General features: G+C 41.3%; 1 non-coding gene and 1 pseudogene across 10 annotated transcripts in view; one reads left to right on the forward strand and one right to left on the reverse strand.

Moving 5' to 3' along the window:
* Positions 1-11,811, forward strand: part of 4930433N12Rikl (RIKEN cDNA 4930433N12 gene like) — a 44,909-nt gene extending 33,098 nt beyond the window's left edge. For 5 of the 10 annotated variants that reach the window (XR_015686156.1, XR_015686159.1, XR_015686157.1 and 2 more), the window contains 4 exons: positions 7,732-7,849; positions 9,337-9,431; positions 10,677-10,776; positions 11,186-11,811. This is a non-coding gene — a transcript (RIKEN cDNA 4930433N12 gene like). The remainder of the gene's footprint in view (positions 1-7,731; positions 7,850-9,336; positions 9,432-10,676; positions 10,777-11,185) is intronic. The other 5 variants (XR_015686160.1, XR_015686161.1, XR_015686163.1 and 2 more) reach the window with 2 other exon arrangements.
* Positions 11,812-13,954: 2,143 nt separating this feature from the next.
* Senp2-ps3 (SUMO specific peptidase 2, pseudogene 3) lies at positions 13,955-15,369 on the reverse strand (annotated as a pseudogene).
* Positions 15,370-25,428: the final 10,059 nt, after the last annotated feature.

Genomic DNA, 25,428 nt, shown 5'->3' on the forward strand with positions numbered 1-25,428 from the left:
ACATTTTGACCAGTGTTTGGCCAAGAATTACCATAGGTTGTCATTTTGATGCTTTTAATTTAGAATGTCGTCCAGAGAGAAAAGCTCTATCTTTGACAGTTTTCACAGTGTTTCCATTAAATCTGAATTGCCTAGCCAGCTGTTCACTCTATTATCACTTCAGGTAGATTCCTGGTAGGGTTTTCCTATAAGGACTTGACATAATAGAATTTCAGTCTTGAGCTAGGCAAATTAAATCTGTTCCCTTCTTCCAAAATAATGATATAACACAAAGGATCTGATCAAGTAGCTATTAAGTGTCACAAAGAACTGCTGATAGTCCTGTTGATGCCTTGAATCCTTTCCCTTGAGAGACAGATGGAGGTGAATTTCTGTGAGTTCCAGGCCAGACAGGACTACATAGAGAGACCCTGCCACTAATAATAATGTATTACTACTATTACATTTATAAATATTAAATATTTGGGGCTGGAGATTTGGCTCACAGGTTAAGAGCACTGACTGCTCTCCCAAGGATCCTGAGTTCAGATCCCAACAACCACTTGGTGGCCAACAACCATCTGTAATGAGATCTGATGCCCTCTTCTGGTGTGTCTGAAGAGGTGGTGAAGACAGGTACAGGGTATTTACACATAATGAATAAATCTTTTAAAAAATAAGTATTTCTTAGAATAATTATTATACATATTATTTAAGTAATTATTACTTAATAATAATAATTGTTATTTCAAATAATGCTGTATATTTTATTTTTGAGACTGATTCTAAAAGGCTTTACATTGTTTTCTCTAAGAAACTGCTCTTGCATCCCTGAACAGTGGGACAAATACTCTTACTGATGTTTTTATTCCACTTGTGAGGAAAACTTGACCTTGACACTGCAGGAACGCTAAACTGCTTCTTCTCCAGACACCACATTCATCTGTCTGATTGGCAGAGTCTGGGAGACAAATCAGAGGGGAAATTTGAGTTTGGCTCTCACAGCGAGGAGGCAGAACTCACATCGGATCGCTGCTCATCTGAGAGAAGGCTGCCTGGGAGAGGATGAGCACAAGAGTACATAAATCACGCTCAGCAGTATTAGTTGCTAGAGGAATGCAATCAAAACCACTGTGGTGATGGAACGAGCTCTGGGAATCCCAAGCAACTAGGCTCAACCACCTGGCACACCACACCAATCACAGAGACACAAGGTACTGACAGGCAGAGAAGAGTTGAGCAATGTGGTATGTTTGGACGTGCAGATAAAGAGGCTCAGTGGCTACAGGTCCATCATCCGGGCACTGATGTGAACTTTGGGCTTATATAGGGGATGGGTTTCAAAAGCATGACTAAGCAGGCTTGGTCTCTGAGTGGCCTGGTTGGTCCTTATCTCTGTGGTCTGTTGACCATTATCTGAGCTCTGCTTCCTTATGACAAGCAGAAGTTCCCACTGTCTTTGAGGCACTGCAGTTCCTGCAATTAATTATCCTTACACATTTATCACCACGTCTGGAGACATTCAAGCATCCTTACAGAGTCCAGAACAGGGCATCATGAAAGCTGTGATAAGATACCTCTGTGTCTTGAACTGTTGGAGACAGGTTAGCCTTGGTTTGTAAACATATTTCTTTAATACTTAGCAGAGCTCAGGGTGAGTTAAAGCATGTGATGATGAAGGTTGCAGAGTAATGGAGACAAACACAGATGAAGGTAGAGATCCCAGGCTTTTGTTGCCTTGGGACCCCAAAGTATGAGTGAATACTGTATAGGAAAGCACTTTCTAGGCACCTGTGACAGAAATAGTATCTTACTTAAATATTCATTATATTCATCAAGATTCATTAAGCTACTTAGCTAATTATTATTATTTTTCTTTGATAAGACATGGCCTCTATGTAGTCCTGGCTATCCTAGAAGTCCTTATGTAGACCAGGCTTGCCTTGAACTCACAGTGATTCACCTGCCTCTGCTTCTTGAGTGCTGAGACTGAAGATGTGAGCCATCATGCCATGTAGACATAGTTTTTTTTTTTCAAAACCTACTTTAATTGTGGTTCTTAAAAGGTTCAACCTCCCTTCTAGACCACCACCCGCCAAAGGTAGGGGAAAAGAAAGGTTAATGGGAAATGGGGTTTATGAATCTGTTTAGAAATAGTCTTTGGGGTGATTGCAATCTTCACAGTCAGCAGCAGTCCAGTCCACTCGGAAAACACCAAACACAAATCAGTTGCAGTGACTCCTTCCAGAAGAAACCTCCAGGCTCCACCAGGCAACAAATCATCAGGAGTCAGCAGAAGCAGCTGGAACACCACCAGACGTTCATTGATGCATTTCTCTCTCAGAATCAGGACAAGTGAAGAAAGCAATGAACCAAGGCAAGAGAGACCTCAGGGAAGACCAGCATCAGAGAAGCCCAAGGAAGACCAGCAGTGAGTTGCAAGGTGAACCAGTGCAAAAGCATCGTCCGCTGTCTGTTGGTTTCCATTCATACTCTTTCCAGATATTACATGTTCTCTCAAGCATTCGCTTCAGAAAAACATCACATGGCATTTCACCAGACAGCTTCCTGAAAACAATCATGTCGGTTCTGAGCAACACATACTCTCATAAAACAGTTTCCAGAATGAGCTGGGGAGGTGGCTCAGCATTTAAGAGGCTTGCCAGCTCTTTCAGGGGTCCTGAGTTTGATTCCCAGCAACCCCATGGTGGCTCACAACAATCTGCAGTGTGATAGGATGCTCTCTTCTGCTGTGCCTGCAGAGAGGAACACTGCACTTAATATTAAAAAAAAAGACAGTTTCCAGAAATCCCCAAATAGTCTCTAATGAAACCATAAATTTTCCCTTCAATGCTTGGCCTTCAAAATACATTTTTAAAGAAAAATAAACAGGTGCTGGCAGAGGTTTGTAAGCCTAACACTGAGAAGGCTGGGTTGGGAAGATTCCAAGCTGAAGGATAGCTTGAACTATAGAATGATGCCTTGCTGGAAAATGTTAATTTTATGGTGTGTGAATTACACCTCAATACATTGTTTTCAGAGTCTCTGTGTGGCCACTAATGCAGATGTTCACTGCTGTTGTTGAGATTTTGCTGTTTACTGGACGTTTTTTCAGGAATGTTTCTAACTCTTACTGGATCATTGCAAGATGAATATGGGAACAAGAAACAAATACCTATACATCGATGAGTTGTAAAAGCCCTTAAAGTTTCAAATATTGGTGTTAAACTCAAGTCTAAGTCAATAGAATGAGCTTTTGAATTCAGTCAGGAAGACTCAGTAGGGGGCGCTCTGTGCCCTAGCTATGGAAGTCAGTGAGCCTCAGTCAGTAAGATTTGTTGGACCAGTTTTTTTCACTTTGAAAATTACCAATTAGAAGCAGCCAATCATAATCCTGTCCTGTTTTGAAATATGTGCCTTATATTCCACTGGAATTGACGTTTTTCTTTTATCTTTTCATTTTCATGATATAAAGGATTTTTGTTGTTGTTACTGGTGGGTTGTTTTGTAGGTTGGCAGAGTGCTTGCTCCCCATATGTGAGGTCCTGGATTCAGTCTCAGCCCTGAAGAAAATCAGATGTGCTTGACAACTTGTCTTTGAACCTCTATAGTGTTTATCTCTGTGTGTTTAAGTACATGCTATGTAAAATAATTGGTGTGGAAGAATTATTTTAAAGAAACAGAAAGTCAGTTCTATTTTTTTTTGACTTGCATAGAATCCTGATTAATGGCCTATTTCCCTTTCACCTCACTCCACCTTCTTCTTAAACAAATGTGTCCTCCTTTCCTTTCTGTTGCTGTGATAATTCACTGTGACCAAAATCAGCCTAGGGAAGAAGGGTGTGTTTGGCTTCAATGTCTCGGTCATGTCCATCATTGAATGAAGTCAGAGCAGGAAGGAACCTGGAGGGAAGAACTGTGGACGAATGGTGTTCTGGCTCATGCTCAACCGGCTTCCTTGTACAGCCCAGGATCACCTGCCCAGGGAATGGTGCCACCCACAGTGGGCAGAGCTCTCCTATCTCAATTAAGATAATGAAAACATATTCTCATATACACATAACACAAACCAACTTTATAAAACTAATTACTCAGTTCAGAGACTTTTTTGAGGTCTTCTAGGCTGTGTCAAGTTCACAGTTAATAATAACTAGACAATGCTTGTTCTTTCATTGTATCATAGGTCAGTGTTTCAGCCTGACTGGTCCATTAAGAACATTGCATCGTTGGGCACTGTGACACTCACCTTTAATACCAGCACACAGGAGACAGAGGCAAGGAGATCTGTGTGAGGTTGAGGCCAGCCTGGTCTACATAGCAAGTTCCAGTACATCCTGGACTACACAGAGAGACCCTGTTTAAAAAAAAAAGAAAGAAAGAAAGGGAGAAAGAAAGAAAGAGAGAGAGAGAGGAAGGAAGGAAGAAAGAAAGATAGAAAAGAAGGAAGGAAGAAAGGGAGAAATTGGTTATTTGAAAGAAAATGGCCCCCATACGCTCATAAGGTGTATCGCTATTAGGGGGTATGACTTTGTGGGAGGAAATATGTCACTGGGGGCAGGCTCTGAGGTTTAGGGTGCTCAAGTCAGGCCCCTAGACTTCTTCTCCAGTACCATGTCTCTCTGTGAACCATCATGCTCCTGCCATGATGATAATGGAGTAAACCTCCGAAGGTAAGCCAGCCACAATTAAATGTTTTCCTTTATAAGAGTTGCCATAGTCATGGTGCCACTTCACAATAAAGGAAACTCGAAAACAGAAAAATGGAAAGAAGGAAGGAAGGAAGGAAGCGAGAAAGGAAGGACGGACGGAAAGAAGGAAGTACATGACTACAGCATTTCTTCCTTCAATAGCATTTTGAATCCAAATCCTAGTAGTCATTTGTATAAAAGTTCTCTATAACATTTTAGTATCTAACATTAAGATTTTATTTTTAAGCCACTTTACGAAGTGTTGCATTTTTAAATATTTTAGGAATACATTTCAATTTGAAATAAACTGTTTATATTATCACCCAAAATAAAATCAGAATGTCTTATGCTAGGCCTGATGGCATATGCTTTTAGGCCCAGCATTCAGGAGGAGAATCAGGCACATGGATCTCTGTGAATTCTGAGCTACATAGCATGTCTCAGGCCAGCCAGAGCTGAAGAGTGAGACCCTGTCTCAGAAAAACAAAACAAACACATTTCATGATATAACACTCATCTTTCTTTATGGCAGGTGAAATTATTGTTTCAATTTTTCCTGTCCTACTGAAAAAAGTTTGGATCTCAACCACTATATTAGTTTTTACAGCAAGTTTTATGTTTTAAAAAGCCAACATTATGGTTTAGTCTGGGATATGAGTTCCCTGGAAGCAGAAGCAGGCAGATCACAGCAAGGTCATAGCCAATCGCAGTCAGTCTCAAGGCAGACAGAGCTACAGAGAAACAAACAAGAGTCTCTAATGTTCTTGGGGGGGTATTTTTCTATGGTCTGAAAACCACCAAGGTGAATACCCTGCAATTAGAATAAGTAGAGTTGGCACAAGGCCACATACTCAAGATATATAATTTTGTAACTAAAATGCTAGCAAAAATTAAGTGGTACTTGGGAGATTGCTTGGAGACCACCTAGAGTAAGAGCTGCTGGCTGCTCCAACCAGAGAGTAAAGTCACAGAAGAATAATTGGATAGAAACAGGGCCTGCTGGCAACACCATGACACCATGACACAACCGACGACACCACAATCCTACCCACGACACCAGGACTGAGAAATGGTGCGCTCAGAGCACCTTGCGGGCAAACTGAGTGAGGATCCCTGGAGGCTTAGGTGTATGTGCTGAATGTGAGTGCTGGGACCTGAACGCAGTTCCACTAGAAGTAGGTAAGCATTGCTGGTTTTCTTGAGGATAAAGAGGAATGTATGCGTGCCTGTTGGTGCAGTAACCCAGTGAAGGTTTTCCTTTTCATGCTGAAGGCTGGAATTCTGTCTCATCTTCTTTTATCCAGGGATAATAACGTATGAATCAATGCAGCTCAGATATAAGGCAGTCTTCTGTTTACACTAATTCCATTATTAAAAATACACATTTCAGGGCTGAAGAGATGATTCTGTGGCTAAGAACCTTGGCTGTTCTTCCAGAGGACCCCTGTTCAATTCACAGCTACCACATTGCAGCTCACAACTGTCTGTAACTGCAGTTCCAGGGGATTCATCACCCTCACACAGACAAAACATCATTGCATAGGAAACAAAAATAGACAAGTGTAAAAATAAAAACTCAGCCAAGCAGTTGTGGTGCATGCCTTTAATCCCAGCACTCAAGAGACAGAGTCTGGCAGATCTCTGAGTTAGAGGCCAGCCTGGTCTACATATGTGACTTCCAGGACAGCCAACACTACATATAGAAACACTGTCTCAAACAAACAAACAAACAAACAAACAAACAAACAAGCAAACAAAACCTCAAAAACACACATTTCAGAACAAAAGAGGTTCTGTATACCCTTTGTAGACTGCTATTCTCACTGTTTCATTTTAGCCCCTGTATTTTCAATGGCTTCCCATAGATGGTCTATGTGTGGGGTAGGCTGGGACTACCAGAAGGTTAAAAACCAGACAGATATCTCTTCCAAGTATTTGTTGTCTCCATCAAAGAAAGACGTCAGAAGTAAGACAAAGTAAGGAGTTTAGGTGAAAATTGTTATAGGACAAAAGCTACTACTCCAGGGGTAGATCAGGTTACTTATTTGGGGAGCAGTGAGGTGATTCAAGCCAGGACTTCCCCATGTAACTTGGCTGTCCTGGAACTTGCTCTGTAGACCCAGCTGGCTTTGAATTTATAGAGACCTGCCTACTTTTGTCTCCTAAATATTGGGATAAAGTTATGCACCACCACACCCATGGCACCCCCCGGCTGTTTCAAGTTTCTTGATTGAGTTGCATGTTCATATTTTGGGTTGCTCAACATATGGGAAAACTGTAATAGGGGAAATAGTGAGTTGAAGTTAAACAAAGATGGGAAATCCAGGAATGGGTTTAGAATTTTCCAAAATAGTGTTCGGTTCGTTTTTCTACACTGTTGGGGTCAGGGATGGTGATGAACCATGGTGTCAGGTGCATGATGGGAAGTGCAAATTGAAAGCGCAAAGATAATGCACATAGAATTTAAATAAAGCAGAGGATTTACAGTCACCTTAGTCGTCCTCCCTGGTCCCAGCAGGTCTTAGTGTTCTTACTGTAATATGCTAACCACACCAGCCTCTGGTTACTTTGCAGTTTGTCCCTTGATTTAACTAGCACCTATCTACTGACTATGTTAGTTAGGCATTTGAGTTTCAAAGATCCTACAGTAATGTTGCTCCAAGTATCAGACAGTGAGTAAACTCTCAGTGAGGTGGAGCTGAGCATGCAGAATCAGTGTAGAGCAAACCATGTCTGGTGCAGGCATGTATCAGTTTCAGGCTATTGCTGCTTGAGAGTTAGAGCATGTGAACCTTGAACCCACTTATGACTTTGATGTTGAGTGTGGAAAGAATTTCAAAGTAGGCAATTTTAAATCAGAACAAATCTCAAGGAAAGCCGTTGCATAATGGTTTTGATAGACTCCTAAGATTTCCTAACATTGAGTTGTAGTGAGCATAGCATTTAAGGAACGTTTGTGTAAGCAAATCTGTGGCAGACCTTGTTTTATTTCAAAGGAACCCATACAGTGGGAAGAACATATCCTCAGTGAAGCACCGCTAATAACATTTTTCTATTTATGCAGGAAGAAGACTGTACTCACTTTCCTGTATTTGAAAGCACATTTGTGTCCTATTCAGGGAACAGAGATGGTATTTTGGCAAAGTTGTTTGACCAAGCCCAAGGTAGATAATAGACATTTGGTGAGTCATTTTTTAAAATTAGTTCCTCCCTGCAAAAAATAGATATCTACAGTAGAACATATCAGTTACATAAAGTAAAACTGTACAAAACTGTGCAGTTAAGAATGAATACTGCTGAGCCATCTCCTCTGAGCTTGCTGTATGTTTTTAAATTGATTTGTGTTCGTAATGATTCTGAGTGTTTTCTCGCTGTGTGTATTTTTGCAGACAGAGTCCAGAAGAGCACATTAGATCCTCTTGGACTAGAGTTAAGAAAGTTGTGAGTTTCTCTGTAGGTGCTGGGAACTGAACCTGGGTCCTCTGGAAGAGCATCAAGGGCTCTTACCTGCTAGGCCATCAGTAGCTGCAACCCTCTTTCATTTTGTTTTGTTTAGTTTTGTTTTTTCCTGGGTGCTGGGATTAGAGGCAGAAGCCACCCTGTCCTGCTTTAAAATGACCTATTTTACAAGATATATATAGTTATTCCCTCTTTGAGCTTTCGTCTTTCCTTTTGTTTCTAAAGATTTATTAACTTTTATTTCATGTGCGTGTGGCTGAGTGTATGTTTGTGTGCCTTGTGCATTGAATCTGGAGCTTAGTGACTGATAGGTTGTCTGTATCTCTGCCCAGTCCTGGGCCGCCATGCCTTTCTGTCATGTGTGGCTTCTCACATAATTGCTAAGGATCCAATCTCAAGTCCCCATGGTTATGGAGCAAGCTCGTTAATCCACTGATGGCCAGCAACGTGCTGGTTTTTCATGCCCAGTAATGATCACTGCCCAGAGCAATATGGCCTGAATGAAACTCAGAATGGAAAATTTCAAAAGGACGAGGGACTGACTCCATTGCGGAGTCTCCTGTCAAGCTTCTGGGAGCCTGGAAATGATAACTGTAACATCATGGCTACACTGTCAGGCCCACTTTGCAGTTCCAAAGACTACATTTCCTTTAGTGAAGGCCAGCTACATCAAATAGCACACCACAGGAGCATGAAGACGTGTCCTGTGAAAGAATGTCTTCTTCGTGAATTTGGCCATCTGATAAATGCTCTCCATAGAGTGGAACATCCACCAGCTTTTTCAAGCTACAACTTTGTGACCCACCAAGGCTACCCATCCACGGGTCTCTTAAGCTGCTGGGCTTCGGTGCTGTTTTGTACAGTCCGTTCTATTCACAGGATTCAAGTCTCTGAGATTTATCCTGGGAATAGAGTCGTCTGCAAATTCCCAGAGGTTTCTTGGTTATTGGAATAACCTGACAGCTTTTTTGCTCATAAGAGCATGTTATGCAAAAGGGTCCTTTAGTCCGACAATCCAGATGTCCTTTCACTGCCATTTGGCATGGGGTATAGCCAGGATCTTAAATATTAGACACCTCTAATAGTCTAGTAGAGTGTTAATGGTATAAGCAACAGGAGATGAGAAAGAACCTCAATTTAAATTATTCTGCCATATCAACACAGTTTTGCCATTGATGCTTTCTGTAATAATATTTTTCATGTCTTCCAGCTCCCAGCACTACTGATTCTGGATCTGTGGGCTCAGAGCAGTATGGTTGACAATGGAAAAAGAACTCAAGAGAGACTCACACACATGCACCCCAGGTTAGCTTCAGACTTACTGGTGTAATAGAGGATTGTCTTGAAATTTCGATCTCCCCGCCACTTCTTCCCAGGGCTGGATTTGTAAGAATACACATCCATGGGGTTGGGGATTTAACTCAGTGGTAGACAGCTTGCCTAGCAAGCTCAAGGCCCTGGGTTTGGTCCCCAGCTCTGAAAAAAAAAATAAAACTTTTTTTAAAAAAAGAATACACATCCATGTCCTGTTTGTGTGTGCCTGGTATCAATCCCAGGCCTCTATTCATGCTAGGTAATCATGTTAGAACTAGATTAAATCCCCAGTCCCTTAGCTCAGCATTTTCAAGTGTATTCTTTAAGAATTATATGCTTGGGTTTGGGGGTTGGGGAGTTGACTTAACAGTTAATATCACTTGTGGCTCTTGCACAGGACCCAGGTTTGGTACCCAGAACCTGGGGACCAGATGGTGGCTACCCATAATTCCAGTTCTAAGGGATCCAGCACCCTCTTCTGACTTCTGAGTGTAGTAGTCATACAAGTGGCACACATACACACACACAGCCAAAACACTTCCAAACAGAAAAGAATGCCACAGATTTTTTTAAATTGTTTGAGAACATTTATATGCATATAGGTCCAAAAACTTTGCTTTCTTCTGGTTTTCTTTATATGTTTCCCAAGCTTATTGACTATTTGCATATTAATTGAAAATTGTCTATTTTTGTGCATTTACTCAGTGAGGGGAAGAAGTTTTTAGGCTTTCATTGAATTTTATGGGCTCTTTATACTTACTATGTAACAAGAGAGATTTTTTTCTAGTCACAATTGCTATGAATTTTGATATTGTTTGCTCTATATTTTCTTTGGATTTTGATTTTCAATTTTCAAGACAAGGTCTCCCTGTATATCTTTTGCTGCCCTAGAACTCTCTGACTTGCCTTCCTCTGCTGGAACTAATGGTGTGCCCCACCACTGCCTGGCTTGGTGCTTGTCTTTCGGTGTACATCACTTTTAAAGTTCTAAACAACACCAACTATACCACTCACTCTTCTTTGTAATTTTTGACATATTTTTCTGCTTCAGAAGCTCTTGTGCCTTTCTCTTTGCAATTTCCTCATTAATTTTAGCTCAAATCTCTCTGCAGTGTGTGCTGTTTTGTATGGACACACATTTATTCTGGTGTTTTCTTGATAACTGATTGGTTTCTTAATTTTTTTTATGATGATCAGCCTTCTTTTCAAATTATAATTCTTTTTTCTTTTTTTAAGAATTATTATGTACAGTGTTCTGTCTGTAGGCCAGCAGAGGGCGCGAGGATCCCATTACAGATGGTTGCTGGGAATTGAACTCAGGACCTCTGGAAGCACAGTAAGTGCGTTCAACCTCTGAGCCATCACTCCAGCCCTATAATTCATTATTTTATGAGCATTGATTTGTGTTTTGCCTGCATGTATGTCTGTGTGAGGGTGTCAGATCCCCTGTAACTAGAGGGACAGACAGCTGTGACATGTGGGTGCTGGGAATTGAACCGATGTCCTTTGGAAAAGCAACCAGTCAGTGATCTAACAGTTGAGCCATCTCTCCAGCCACTCCTCTCCCAATTTGTAGCTTTACTTCTTTTTTGTTTTCAAGTGCTTCTACAATAGAATGCCTGTTTATTGATATGTTGTATTTTTGTCTTGTATTAGATTTTAATTTGTACTTTTTATTGATTACCAGTTGGACATTGAAAACCTTCCTTCTAATATGTTACCCCTCCAAACTCTTCACTTTTCAGGTGCTGACCTGGACTCACACATGGTGAGGGGGTCAGCTCTCCCATCTTCCACCGAACTTCGGTTTTTCAGCCATCTCTCTAGGTCATGTGATCCTCGTTGGAAAAGCACACACATCAAACATTTGAAAATAGACACCACTCATCTTGGGCAACAACACGGTTCAGAAGACCCTCCGGAGGATCTTCTGTCCTCAAGGAATTGATTAGAGACTTCTACTTTCAGAAAAAGCAAGGAGGGCTGATTACGGAAAAAAGATTCCTACAGAGCTGGCAGGCTGAAGGAAATAGAGAACATAGAGTGGAAACTACCCTACTGTAAGGCCCTGGACTCTTGTCTCGTGTACATCTTATTGGAGGTCATCTTAATGGGGTTCTGGGTGTAAATTGGGTCCTCACACTTAGTACTTTGCCAGCTGAGCCATTCCCCCAACTCTGTGCTGTCTTTTCTATACATCCTCAAGCTGCTACAGACAAAAGAGAATTGAGACATTTTTTCTCTCCCTACATCTGGGCATAACTATTAAGAGACTGTTTCCCTTTCCAGTGTCAGTCTAAGTCTGTGGTAGTGGTGAGCAGTGGACTGAGTACCCATTTACCATAATATAGAGTAGATTCATTAACAAGTGCCACTGTGTACATCAATTTGTTTGTCCATCACTACCACTCTACAGCTCAGCTGGACCCTGCCCAACTCAGCTGCCCATATATTCTCCCTCTACAAACCAAGAAAGAGGAGCCCCTGCTCTCTGGAACATTCTAATTCCATTGCAGAGGCTAGGAGCAGAATAACAATCAGGGATGTGTACAATGTATCCAAGGCTTAGGGGTAGTGAGTCATGCCCTCAACATCTGCTTTCAACCCACCCACCCTTAACCACCCCCAACAAACCAGGTTTCATTACTATGCCATAAAAGAAACAGGAGACACCAGATCTCGTGAAATGTGTAAATAACTTTAAACTTTTTTGAGTCAAAATTGCATAAACACAACTATAATATAATTAATAGAAAAGTTAAATACAAACTACCACATGTAAAATAGGTTATTGTAAAACTGGTGGTATCAACCCTAAATACTACACCCCAACTTTCACAGTGGGAATGTTAATCTAATGAAAAACATCTCAAGTTCATCTTAATATACACTAAAATTTTCTAAGAAAAAATTTTAAATTAAGTAGAAATTTTCAAATGAATGATTCAATCCAACCCTAGATGGGGCTTGAGATAAAAAATGGCCATTTGCCATTGTATTTTCTTCAAATCAACTTCCAAATCTAATGTAGTTCTGGGAAAGACTGAGTCTTTAAATGAGCATGATGCTTTTCTTCATAGTCCTGGATGAGCAGGCAGTAGTTGGGCCAAAGTTCTCTACCCTGTACAAGTCAGTCAGTAGAGTATGGTGGTTCAGAACAGCCTAGGTCTGGGCAACCCATTTTCATTTCTTAAACTATTTTCAAGCTTAAAAAAACCAAAATACTAAAAAAAGCTCTACCACTACTCCCAGCTTCAATTTAACAGCATTGAACTCCAGCATTAGCGATGCTAGTGAACAGCTCCAGCTTCTTCCTGCTGGTGTCCCTCCTGACTTACAGCAGGGGATGACAGGAGGAGGGCATTCCTTTCAGGAATAGTTCAAACAAGGACTAGAGGATTGGAAAATGATAATGTCCAAGGATTTCAAGTGAGTTAGGGAAAATAATCATTGGGTAGTTTCAGGAAGGAAAAAAAAGTAAAAATGAAAAAAACAAAAACAAAAAGAAAGAACACTTACCAAACCAAAACGGGAAAAAACAACAAAGAAAATGCCAAAAAAAAAAAAAAGGAACAAGAAGCAAAAAATGAATGAATAAATAAAGAAAACTAAAATCTAACCCCCCCCCAAAACCCAAAACTAAAAAACAATGCCAAAAACACACACAAAATACAGAAAAGCAACAACACACAAAACAAAAACAGAAACAAAAAACCAAAAAACAAAAATGGAAAAGAAATCTCGAAAAAAAACAAAAACCCAAACTCAAACACAAAAAACAAATCCACCCAAAAAACCAACACAACAAAAAACAAAACCAAAAACACAAATACAAACAAAAAGAAAAACAAATATGAGACAAAACAAAACCAAAAACACAAACACAAAACCAAAAGCAAAACAACAAAAAACAAAACAATGTAAAACAAAATATAAAATACAGCAAAAAACAAAACAGTAAAAAAACAAAATCACAAGAACGCAAAAACAAAAAACGAAAAACAAAACCAAAAACACAAACAAAAACAAAACAACAAAAAACAAAATCGGAAACACACAAAATAAACCATCAAAAAACAAAACGAAAACCACAAAAAAAAAAAACAACTAAAAAGCAAAACAAAAACACACAAAAGCAAAACAACATAAAGAAAACCAAATACACAATAACAAAAAACCAAAACAATGAAAAAACAAATTACAAAAAACAAAACAAAACAAAAAACACCAATTCGTTAAGTCAATGCAGCATTAAAATAGTATTTCTTGATTATGTGCTCCTGACTGAGTTGGACAGGGCAGTTTCTAAGCTGGCGGTAGTTATATGCGTTCTAGAGATGGCATTAGGGCAGCAGACCCACACCCCACATTAGGACAATATTGAAGAGAGTGGGCTCCATCCGGTCAGACAGCTCAGTACCTGTTTAAAGTCTCTTCAACTCATCCCACTTGAGGTATATTAGAAACATGGATGGAAACAGACAGGGCGGGAACCATAGCAACCAGGTGGATGCTGTTACAGTAAGTGACTGTGCAGGATTTCCCACACCATCCTCTTCCTGAAGAGGGGCATGTGTTGCTGAGAAAAGGTCACAGGTTGGTCTCTAGAGATGTAATCTGCATATTTGCAGGTGAACATTCCACAGTCGCTCCCATTCAGTTGTTGAGGGATCTCCTGTGAAGTTAAGCTGTACTGCTTCCACTCCACAGGGTCCAGCTCCATGTTCCTTCGGGTCTTGCTCTCATTTTGTAAATATTGGAAGATGGTCTCACAGATATGTTTCCCTGTCTGACCCATTGAATCGAGGTAGATTTCTTAAATCGATTACCACCAGGCTCCAATGGACCCTCTGGTGAATAGGCACCAAGATAAGTTCTTTTTCAAAGAGATTGATTCCTCGGGTCCATCTTTTCACAGAATTGTAACCGCCTTGTTTTAGCTTGGGGTAAAAAAAGTGCTAAAGGCATGAAGAGCAGGGTAGCCTTGGTTTTCATTTCTCTGAACCAGAAGATTTATGTAGAGATTGATGTCTTCATCATTGAGCCACTGACCATTCTTCAAGTTCTGGATATCTCCTTTGGTGATTTGCAGTTTGAATCCGCTACTCAGGATTTCATTTTGGGGTCCTGGACACAATCCCTTCTTAATTTCCTTCTCCATCTCGTGTGTAACTTCTATTTCTCTGTTCTTTTCTTGGTCTGTAAGAGGCTTTTGCTCTGCTACAAGTACTGGCAACTTGTTGGGGAGTAACCTACCACCGCTGCTGTCCAGGATTCTTGCATTCTCTGTTCCCGGCAAGCCAGGCTCCAAGCTGTTCCCCCTTACAGATTTCTCCTCTGCTCACTTCTTCTCTGTCTTGGTGGACCTCTGTAGATGGTTCTCGACTGTGCTCAGCTATTTCTGATCCATGAGGATGCCCTGACATGCCACATTTGTTCTTCAAGGTGTCGTAAAGGTTGGGTGAGGCCTGTGTGGGTAAGGACCTCACAGGATGGCCACATTGAAGCTATTGAAGTGACTTTTCATACTTTTCCTTTCCAGGCTTTGATCTTTTTCCCCCAGGAAAGAATAGCGCCTCTTTCGATCCTTGCCACTATCAGTAAACTTCTTCTCAGTTATAGCCTGCTATGGAGGATACTCTAGGGGATTCAGCTTTCTTGAACTTTCTTCCAGGGGTATCTGTCCCTGAGCCTTGCCCGGCTGTTCTCTTTGAAACGCTAGGTCTTGATGCTCCTGAGGGGTCTTCTTCAGAGCCTTGCCGGGCTCCTTAAACACCATCTCTGTTCCATCCTGGCATTTCCTTTTTTGACCTTGTCCCAAAGCTTCACACTCGGCCTTTGTCCCACTTTCGTCCAGGTGTTTTCGTTTTCGACCTTTTCCTTTAGCTTGGGGTTTCATCTCAGCCCTTGGCTCTTTAGGGCGCCACATGGAGACCGGCTTGGACTAGTTTTTCGAGGATTCAGACTTTCAAATGTCCAAGGAAAAAGCAACCGCATGCCTGGCTCCGGGTGGGTACTCTTGGGTTGTTTCAGTAGGGGTTCAGGGTCTATTGGGCTCTTCTTTATGCAGTTGATTTGCATGTCAGGGTCAGTCAAAGACATGTAAATTTGGCAATCAGAAACCTGGTTGGTGAATAGTCAGATGTTGGCAGTTCACCAGGGTCCACTCTGGGAACCTGTGGGGAATTCTAAGAATACTTCCTCACATGTATCCTTCTAGGGGGCTGTCATCAGCTAAATGCCTAAAACTTTGAAATCAGACTGATTGTCCTAGTCAAATCACTAATCAGGCACCAGGTCTAAACCTAGCAGCTACCACTTCGGAGGCAACCTCACAAAATGATACCTAAATCAGGGGGCTGCCCCTAATGACAGTCTTCAGGGGCCATAGCTGGATTTGATATCACCTGAAAGAACGCAAACCAACGTTTTTGGTGGGTGGACGCTCTCCCCTACTCCAACTAGGCCCATGATTTCAAAGCGCTCCCTTCCCCGAGTGGGAAGTTTGAATGAATGATACATAGCTCAGTTCACTTTGGCAGAGCAGAGTTCCCTAAATCACCTCAGCATAATTTAACTGGTCCTGACTAGTACATTTGACTTTTAGGAACCTGCCCCATCATGGTCAATTATAGGAAACAAAATATAAGTGCCCTTCAACATATCTTCTCACAATGGGCTTGCTAATTACAAAGAATACATATAATTTTACAGTTATAAAACTTCGCAGGTATTAAACTTGAGAAAACTTTTCTCTCTCCTAGATAAAGAACCCAGGACAGAGCAAAGTGCCCATACCACCAAAGTCCTACTTGGTGAACCAATGAGTTTTATTGGGGTTATTTATAGGAATATGGATGAGGTGTTCCTTACAGGAGCAGAAATGACTCAAAGACAGCTGCATCACCAAGGCCCACCCCAGCATGGTGACAGCTCACAAAAGCTGGAGACCTGGAGCAACTGCACAGCCTGTAGATGTCTTAACAGGCTGGAGAATATCCTTTCCAGGTGCCTCAGTTGCTCTAAACTTCTTCAAGACAGCTGGTCTGAAGTTGGTTCCTTTGAGAGTTTTCTTTGCAGCTCAGCTTGCTTTCACTGACAGGGCAAGAGCCTAGTGAATCTGATCAGATTCAGGGACCAATTTGAGACTTTCTGATTTGCATTCTTACCTGAGGAGCTTCCCTTCAGAGTGAATGAAGGGAGGAAAGGTTCAGTGTTTCATATTAGAGGAAACATGAGAAACAGGTACCAATTCACTAAACCTCACCGTTGTTCACAGGCTCTATTGAGAATAATACTTCACTACTTCTGCTACAATCCTAGCAGTAACCCAAGCCCTGAACTCCTCCCTCAAAAACAGTAAGAAGGACAAATTGGAGCTGGAGTTACAGAGGTGTGTGTTGTCCCTGGCTCCTGGAGTCTGCGCTCCAGCCGCCATGATTAAACCGCAAGCCCTTTAACCACTGCTCCATCTCTGGGCCCTTGAGCAGCTCCTTGATCTACACTCAAAAGTGTGGAGAGGTTTTTACAAAAATGTGAGAAAAAGAATTGAAGGACGTATTGTTTGCTTTTTCCACTGAAAATATCAACAAACTGTGCAAGTATATTTATACTAATGTTTTACTGTGAGGGGAAAATGTACTTTTTTTCTGTAAAAGGTTTGAATTTCTTGTGATTATTTCCGCAGGAGTCATTTTGTTTGTACCAGGCTTCTTTCTCTTCTTTCTTATCACACCTCGGAGGGATCTGTTCCCATACCAAGAAGGAAATTTTCATATTACCACATCGGTCTTACATTACCTAACAGGGATTTTTTTTTGTGATCGTGAACTTTATGTTAGAGGATAAATTCATTGTACTAAGCTCATAAAAACAGAATTGTTTTTGCTAATTTAAGCCATGAGGAAATGAATCTATCTCAAATGTACCCTCTCAGGTAGCCTGAGATGGACCACTTCCTGGTGAGACTGAGCTACTCTTCAAAAGTTGCTGATTTTTGCAAAATATTTCAGTGCCTCAGCTATTCCTACAGAGTGATTGGTCATGAGATTAAACAGGCTAACTGCTAAGTTCTGCTTTTTACAAAACGCCTGCTTGCTTGCATAGCCAAGGTTCCTACCTGCTGGACATATCACAAAACCCAGGTTCAGACAGTTCTTTGGGTTCCTAAAATTGTAACTTTGTAAGTTTTGCCTATGTAATCCCTTAGCTAACAAAACCCTGGGGCCTTCTCAGTCTTCTTATAATAAAAAGCCTCTTATTGACTGAAAGCCAAACTTGAGTCAGAGTGGTGAATCTCTGAAGGAGCCCAGACCCGAAGCACTGTTTCTGTACCTTCCCTTCCATGGTTTAAGCCCTGCAAAACAATGTTTTTAGTTCTTAGAATTACATTCATTGCCTAGCTGTTCCAGTTGGTACCTTGAGTAGCCTCATGAAAAGCACAGCATTTGTCCATTCTTCCTGATGTTCAAAGGGATCTTGTCACCATTTCCACTGTAGGATTTATTAGGATTATAGGATCAATAATTTTTCCTATATTCCTTCTTAGAGAGATTTTATTTTATTTTTTGTTATAATGAATGTTTACATTTTCCAGGCTTTTTATTTGTTTTGTTTTGTTAGGGTTTTTTTTTTCTTTTTGTATTTTATTATGTGTTTGCTTTTTTGGTTTCCTTTTTTTTTTTTTTTTTTTTTTTTTTTGTCTTTTGAGACATCTGCATCATTTTCCTCTTTTAATTTATCAAGGTCAGCTTTGGGTCCTAGGAAAAGCTGGAATGTGCTCATGGTTCTTCTTTCCTTAAGCCATTGCTGGATTTTGTTCTATATTTCATATGTTATTGAATCACATCCACATGTTCATGGCATTTCCCTAACCTTATGATTTTTCTCCTTTTTTGTTTGAGACAGGGTATAGTTATGTAGCTTTTGTTGGCCTCAATTCTGCTGGGCTGCCTAGACTGGATTTGAATTTAAGATTCTCCTCGCTTAGCTTCCGCATTGCCTAGATTATAATCCTTTAACCTACACCCCGCTTTAACTTTTCTGTTTTAGTATCAAAGATTCCCAGCCTGGTAAAGTCTCCTGGGGCTGTTTACTTGAAGGGTTTGTAATGATTTGGATCCATGTGTCTGACTTTGTTTCCCTCCTTCAATGTGTGTGTGTGTGTGTGTGTGTGTATGTGTGTGTGTGTGTGTGTGTGTGTGTGTGTGTGCCCACACATAGGAATGAATTCAGAGTCTCACACAGGTTTTCTCAATGAGCTATTCTCCTGAGGAATTCATGTTTCTTGAATGTAGTACAGAATTTGCTAGAAAAATATCCTGGTTTTGGTGTTTTCTTTTGGAGGAAATGCCGTAACTCCAATTCACTCTCTAGTGATGATATATATGCTCCTAACCCCTTGGTTTTCTTTTGGTAGGTTACATTTTCTAAGAATTTGTCAATTTTCTCTAAATTTTCAAATGAATTAACATGTTTGACCAGAGTCCTGATTTCCCAAATTTATTTCAAACTTGATGAGTATTAAATCAATTTAGTGTTAATTATTAAATGTAGAAGATTTTGTAAGATTTTTCAAGTCATCATTAGGCAGGTGTGGTGGTTTGAATAGGTTTGTCCCCCATAGATTTTTGTGTTTGAGTGTTTGTCCCAGGGGCAATGTTATTATTAGGAGGTGTGGCCTTGCTGGGGTAGGTGTGGTCTTGGAGGAGGTGTGGCCTTGCTGGGGTAGGTGTGGTCTTGGAGGAGGTGTGGCCTTGCTGGGGTAGGTGGGGTCTTGGAGGAGGTGTTGCCTTGCTGGAGTAGGTGTGGTCTTGGAGGAGGTGTGGCACTGTAGGGGTGAGCTTTGAGGTCTCCTATGTTTGAGCTCCACCCAGTGTCAAATACCAGTCTCTTCCTGGCTGCCTTTGGATCAAGATGTACAGCTCTGTGCTCCTGCAGCACCATGTCTACCTGTACACTGCCATATTGTCTGCCATGATGATAATGGCCTGAACCATTAAACCTGTAAGCCAGCCACAATTAAATGCTGTCCTTTAGTAAGAGTTACCCTGGTCATGGTGTCTCTTCACAGCAGTCAAACCCTAAGGTAACAGATTAGATATTAAATGTTGAAAATGCTAAATTTTATATTTTTCTACCTCTTTTTACATTTTTGTTTGTTTGGATATTTGAGAAAGGATTTGACCTTGTAGTCCGGGCTGGTGTAGAGCTCATCATTGTCCCAGTGCTGGAATTACAGCCCTGAACCACCCTGCCCAGCTGTTTGTTTTAAATAGCCTAAGCTAATTTAATTAAGCTTAGAAGTGATAGTAAACACTGAGAGGACCTGTGAGGTAACTGAGCCATAATCAAAGAGCAATTGAAGGAGATAAGAAAACACAATTGCTTGATACACAAAGTAACAAGGCGTGCAAGCTGAACCCAAGAAAACTAGTCTTTGATTGTTCAAAATAAGTAACTAGACAAAGATCTTTGAGTATTCACCCCCATGCAAAAAATTTCTCTCCATTTAAAACACTGCTGATAATTTGAGGTAACAAAGTGATACAGAGGAGTCAGGCCTGTTGACTTTTGTTTAATTCTCAAGCCAATGAGACCTGCATTGGCAATGGAGTAAGAATTCTTTTTTTTAAAAAAAGAAAAAGGGATTGGAGAGATGGCTCAGTAGGTAAGAGACCTGGCTGTTCTCCCAGATAACTGGGGTTTGATTCTCAGCACCCAACTGTCAGCCTGCAGCTCTTAAAACTCCAGTTTCAAGGGGTCTGCTGCCCTATTCTGGCTTTTGTGGGCACTGCGTGCAGGTACACAGAAATCCATGAAAGCAGAACACCCATACTTAGCATATTACCTTTTGAAATTTGTACAGTTGGAAAGAGTATGTGTAGCAAATCATGGTACTATGTGCCTAGCACACTGAAGATGGAGGCAGGAGAATCATGTAATAGTTGAATTAAGCTAAATTGCAAGATTCTCAAAGAAAAACAAGCAAAAGGGATAATATGTCAAAAGAACTCCTTGGAATTTAATTTTCTCGTGTTCATTTTTTATTGCTATCTTTTAAAAGATTTTTCAACTACTTTTATTCTGGGTGTGTTTTCCTACATACATGCCTGTGCACCATATAATACAATGCCCATGGGTAGAAAAGGGTGACTTGATCCCCTGAAACTGGAGTTAGGAGTGGTTCTGAGTTGCCAAGTAGGTGCTGAGAACTGAACCAGGTTCTCTGCAAGGGCAGCAAGGGCTGTCAGCCTCTGAGCCATCTGTCCAGCCTCCTGTTATCTCTTTCTAAAAGGAAAAAGGAATTTTACAGTAATGACTATGCTGTTAGACTGTAGACCTTTCCCAGGGACAGAAGACTCTTGCATCCCATCCCAAATGTCTGCTTCATTGACAAGAAGAAATCACCAAAGATTATCATCACAGCCTGGGAGTGGAGTTACCTCCGCACTTAGTGACAAGGTCCAGCCCAGTGACTTCACAAACCTCAACTTGCTTAGGTGTCACCTGCCTGTATAAAGTTCCAAAACTGGGCAGGAAGACCTCAGCAATCTAAAAAGTTCCCAGGTCAGGCAATCGCAAGCCCCACCCAGAAGAGGCCAATCTTCCCCAGTGACCACCTGATTCACACAGGCTCTTTCCCACCAGGTAACAAAGCCAGGAATGGCTCTCAGCTCGGTCCTATCACTGCACAGAGGGCACAACAGATGGGCCTTCATCTAAGATCTTAGGACTGCTGTCGGTCCTGGCTCATTTCATTTGCTGATCATTCGTTCCTGTCTTCTAATAGAGAATAGATAGAAAAATTAGTTAGGGGATGGATTCAACGGCAGCTGTTTTCGAGTATGGTTAATAGGATAGACTTTGTGACTTCCAAGAGAAAGCTCTTTGAGGGCAGGGGCTTTGGTTTTCTTCTCAGCAGCATCCTTAGCAGCTAGAGAGAGTAGAGCCTTCCTGAACAATCAGAGACAGCTGTAAAATGTGCCGTGTGTGTGTGTGTGTGTGTGTGTGTGTGTCCCTCAAGGGGCAATGAGGGACAGGGGCAGAACTTGGGTACCACAGACCACTTCAAGGCCACTTCCAATCCTAGCCTAGCCATAGGATTTGGCAGAGCTCAAACCAGAGAGAATGTTCCTCATGAAGTTTCAACTAGGTACATAAAATCAGAGTGGGGCACATAGCAGAGAGCTGACCAACACAATCCAGAGCCCCTACCCACTACATCCCCAAAGCTATAAGGGAATGTGGTGAGTTGCCTAACCAGAGATCTCAGAAGAAAATATCAAAGCCAGGGAGCACAGCCAGGAATCCCACAGCAGAAAGATGAAGAGAAAGGGCAACTGGGTAGATCACAGCTGGGAGTGGCCCAGGCCAATCGGGAGCAGACATTGGAAGCTTGCTTTAATGTGCTTCCAGAGCCAAGCTGGGGTGTTCGAGTCAAAGTTACAGGGGCCATGGAGGTTGGACAGAAAGGGATTTCTGGGGTTACTTGCTCCCCAGAGCAGAACCTGGAAAATTAGTATGTGGAGGTAGAAGCAATACAGCCGTCTGCAAAAGGGTTGAGAACCTGGTTAATCAGCCTGAAGCCACGACTCAGTGTCTGCACTGTCACCAAAGACCTGGGATGCACCTGCCTCGGTGTCCCTGGCAGGACTCAGAGCTAGGTTTTAAGAAAGACTGGATAGAAGCCCAGTAATTCCGCACCAAAAAATCCCAGTCTTTGACACAGTCGGGGCTTAAATGTCATCCTTAGTTAAATCGTGAGTTTGATGCCAACCTGAGCTGTGTGAAATCCTGGCTCCAAGCAATGTTACCAAAGGAAAAAGGCAGAATGAAAGCATTATGACAAAGTTCTTATTCCCAGCTTGGCCTTGTGGGTACAAGACAGAAAAAAAAAACACACACAAAGAAGCACCAGTCTTTTCAATATCGTATTTATTTTTATTAACTTGAGTATTTCTTATATACATTTCGAGTGTTATTCCCTTTCCTGGTTTCCGGGCAAACATCCCCCTAATCCCTCCCCCTCCCCTTCTTTATGGGCGTTCCTCTCCCCACCCTCCCCCCATTGCTGCCCTCCCCCCAACAATCTAGTTCACTGGGGGTTCAGTCTTAGCAGGACCCAGGGCTTCCCCTTCCACAGGTGCTCTTACTAGGATATTCATTGCTACCTATGAGGTCAGAGTCCAGGGTCAGTCCATGTATAGTCTTTAGGTAGTGGCTTAGTCCCTGGAAGCTCTGGTTGCTTGGCATTGTTGTACATATGGGGTCTCGAGCCCCTTCAAGCTCTTCCAGTCCTTTCTCTGATTCCTTCAACGGGGGTCCTATTCTCAGTTCAGTGGTTTGCTGCTGGCATTCGCCTCTGTATTTGCTGTATTCTGGCTGTGTCTCTCAGGAGCGATCTACATCCGGCTCCTGTCGGTCTGCACTTCTTTGCTTCATCCATCTTGTCTAATTGGATGGCTGTATATGTATGGGCCACATGTGGGGCAGGCTCTGAATGGGTGTTCCTTCTGTGTCTGTTTTAATCTTTGCCTCACTATTGCCTGCCAAGGGTATTCTTGTTCCCCTTTTAAAGAAGGAGTGAAGCATTCACATTTTGATCATCCGTCTTAAGATTCATTTGTTCTAGGCATCTAGGGTAATTCAAGCATTTGGGCTAATAGCCACTTATCAATGAGTGCATACCATGTGTGTTTTTCTGTGATTGGGTTACCTCACTCAGGATGATGTTTTCCAGTTCCAACCATTTGCCTATGAATTTCATAAAGGCATTGTTTTTGATAGCTGAGTAATATTCCATTGTGTAGATGTACCACATTTTCTGTATCCATTCCCCTGTTGAAGGGCATCTGGGTTCTTTCCAGCTTCTGGCTATTATAAATAAGGCTGCAATGAACATAGTGGAGCACGTGTCTTTTTTATATGTTGGGCATCTTTTGGGTATATGCCCAAGAGAGGTATAGCTGGATCCTCAGGCAGTTCAATGTCCAATTTTCTGAGGAACCTCCAGACTGATTTCCAGAATGGTTGTACCAGTCTGCAATCCCACCAAAAATGGAGGAGTGTTCCTCTTTCTCCGCATCCTCGCCAGCATCTGCTGTCACCTGAGTTTTTTATCTTACCATTCTCACTGGTGTGAGGTGAAATCTCAGGGTTGTTTTGATTTGCATTTCCCTTATGACTAAAGATGTTGAACATTTCTTTAGGTGTTTCTCAGCCATTCGGCATTCCTCAGCTGTGAATTCTTTGTTTAGCTCTGAACCCCATTTTTAATAGGGTTATTTGTCTCCCTGCGGTCTAACTTCTTGAGTTCTTTGTATATTTTGGATAAAAGGCCTCTATCTATTGTAGGATTGGTAAAGATCTTTTCCCAATCTGTTGGTTGCCGTTTTGTCCTAACCACAGCGTCCTTTGCCTTACAGAAGCTTTGCAGTTTTATGAGATCCCATTTGTCGATTCTTGATCTTAGAGCATAAGCCATTGGTGTTTTGTTCAGGAAATTTTTTCCAGTGCGGTTGGGAGACCTTTAATGACTGCTTCTATTTCCTTAGGAGTTATGGGGTTGTTTAACTGGTTTATCTGTTCCTGATTTAACTTCGGTACCTGATATCTGTCTAGGAAATTGTCCATTTCCTGCAGATTTTCAAGTTTTGTTGAATATAGGCTTTTATAGTAAGATCTGATGATTTTTTGAATTTCCTCTGAATCTGTAGTTATGTCTCCCTTTTCATTTCTGATTTTGTTAATTTGGACACACTCTCTGTGTCCTCTCGTTAGTCTGGCTAAGGGTTTATCTATCTTGTTGATTTTCTCAAAGAACCAACTTTTGGTTCTGTTGATTCTTTCTATGGTCCTTTTTGTTTCTACTTGGTTGATTTCAGCTATGAGTTTGATTATTTCCTGCCTTCTACTCCTCCTGGTTGTATTTGCTTCTTTTTGTTCTAGAGCTTTTAGGTGTGCTGTCAAGCTGGTGACATATGCTCTTTCCTGTTTCTTTCTGCAGGCACTCAGCGCTATGAGTTTTCCTCTTAGCACAGCTTTCATTGTGTCCCATAAGTTTGGGTATGTTGTACCTTCATTTTCATTAAATTCTAAAAAATCTTTCATTTCTTTCTTTATTTCTTCCTTGACCAGGTTATCATTGAGTAGAGCATTGTTCAATTTCCACGTATATGTGGGCATTCTTCCCTTATTGTTATTGAAGACCAGTTTTAGGCCGTGGTGGTCTGATAGCACCCATGGGATTATTTCAATCTTTCTGTACCTGTTGAGGCCCGTTTTTTGACCAATTATATGGTCAATTTTGGAGAAAGTACCATGTGGAGCTGAGAAGAAGATATATCCTTTTGCTTTAGGATAGAATGTTCTATAAATATCTGTTAAGTCCATTTGGCTCATGACTTCTCTTAGTCTGTCTACGTCACTGTTTAATTTCTGTTTCCATGATCTGTCCATTGATGAGAGTGGGGTGTTGAAATCTCCTACTATTATTGTGTGAGGTGCAATGTGTGTTTTGAGCTTTAGTAAGGTTTCTTTTACGTATGTAGGTGCCCTTGTATTTGGGGCATAGATATTTAGGATTGAGAGTTCATCTTGGTGGATTTTTCCTTTGATGAATATGAAGTGTCCTTCCTTATCTTTTTTGATGACTTTTAGTTGAAAATTGATTTTATTTGATATTAGAATGGCTACTCCAGCTTGCTTCTTCTGACCATTTGCTTGGAAAGTTGTTTTCCAGCCTTTCACTCTGAGGTAGTGTCTCTCTTTGTCTCTGAGGTGTGTTTCCCGTAGGCAGCAGAATGCAGGGTCCTCGTTGCGTATCCAATTTGTTAAGCTATGTCTTTTTATTGGGGAGTTGAGGCCATTGATGTTGAGCGATATTAAGGACTAGTGATTATTGCTTCCCGTTATATTCATATTTGGATATGAGGTTATGTTTGTGTGCTTTTCTTCTCTTTCTTTTGTTGCCAAGACGATTTGTTTC

The sequence above is a fragment of the Rattus norvegicus genome, chromosome 4 (genome assembly GCF_021556685.1).
Source record: "Rattus norvegicus strain SHRSP/BbbUtx chromosome 4, alternate assembly SHRSP_T2T, whole genome shotgun sequence".
NCBI lineage: Eukaryota > Metazoa > Chordata > Mammalia > Rodentia > Muridae > Rattus > Rattus norvegicus.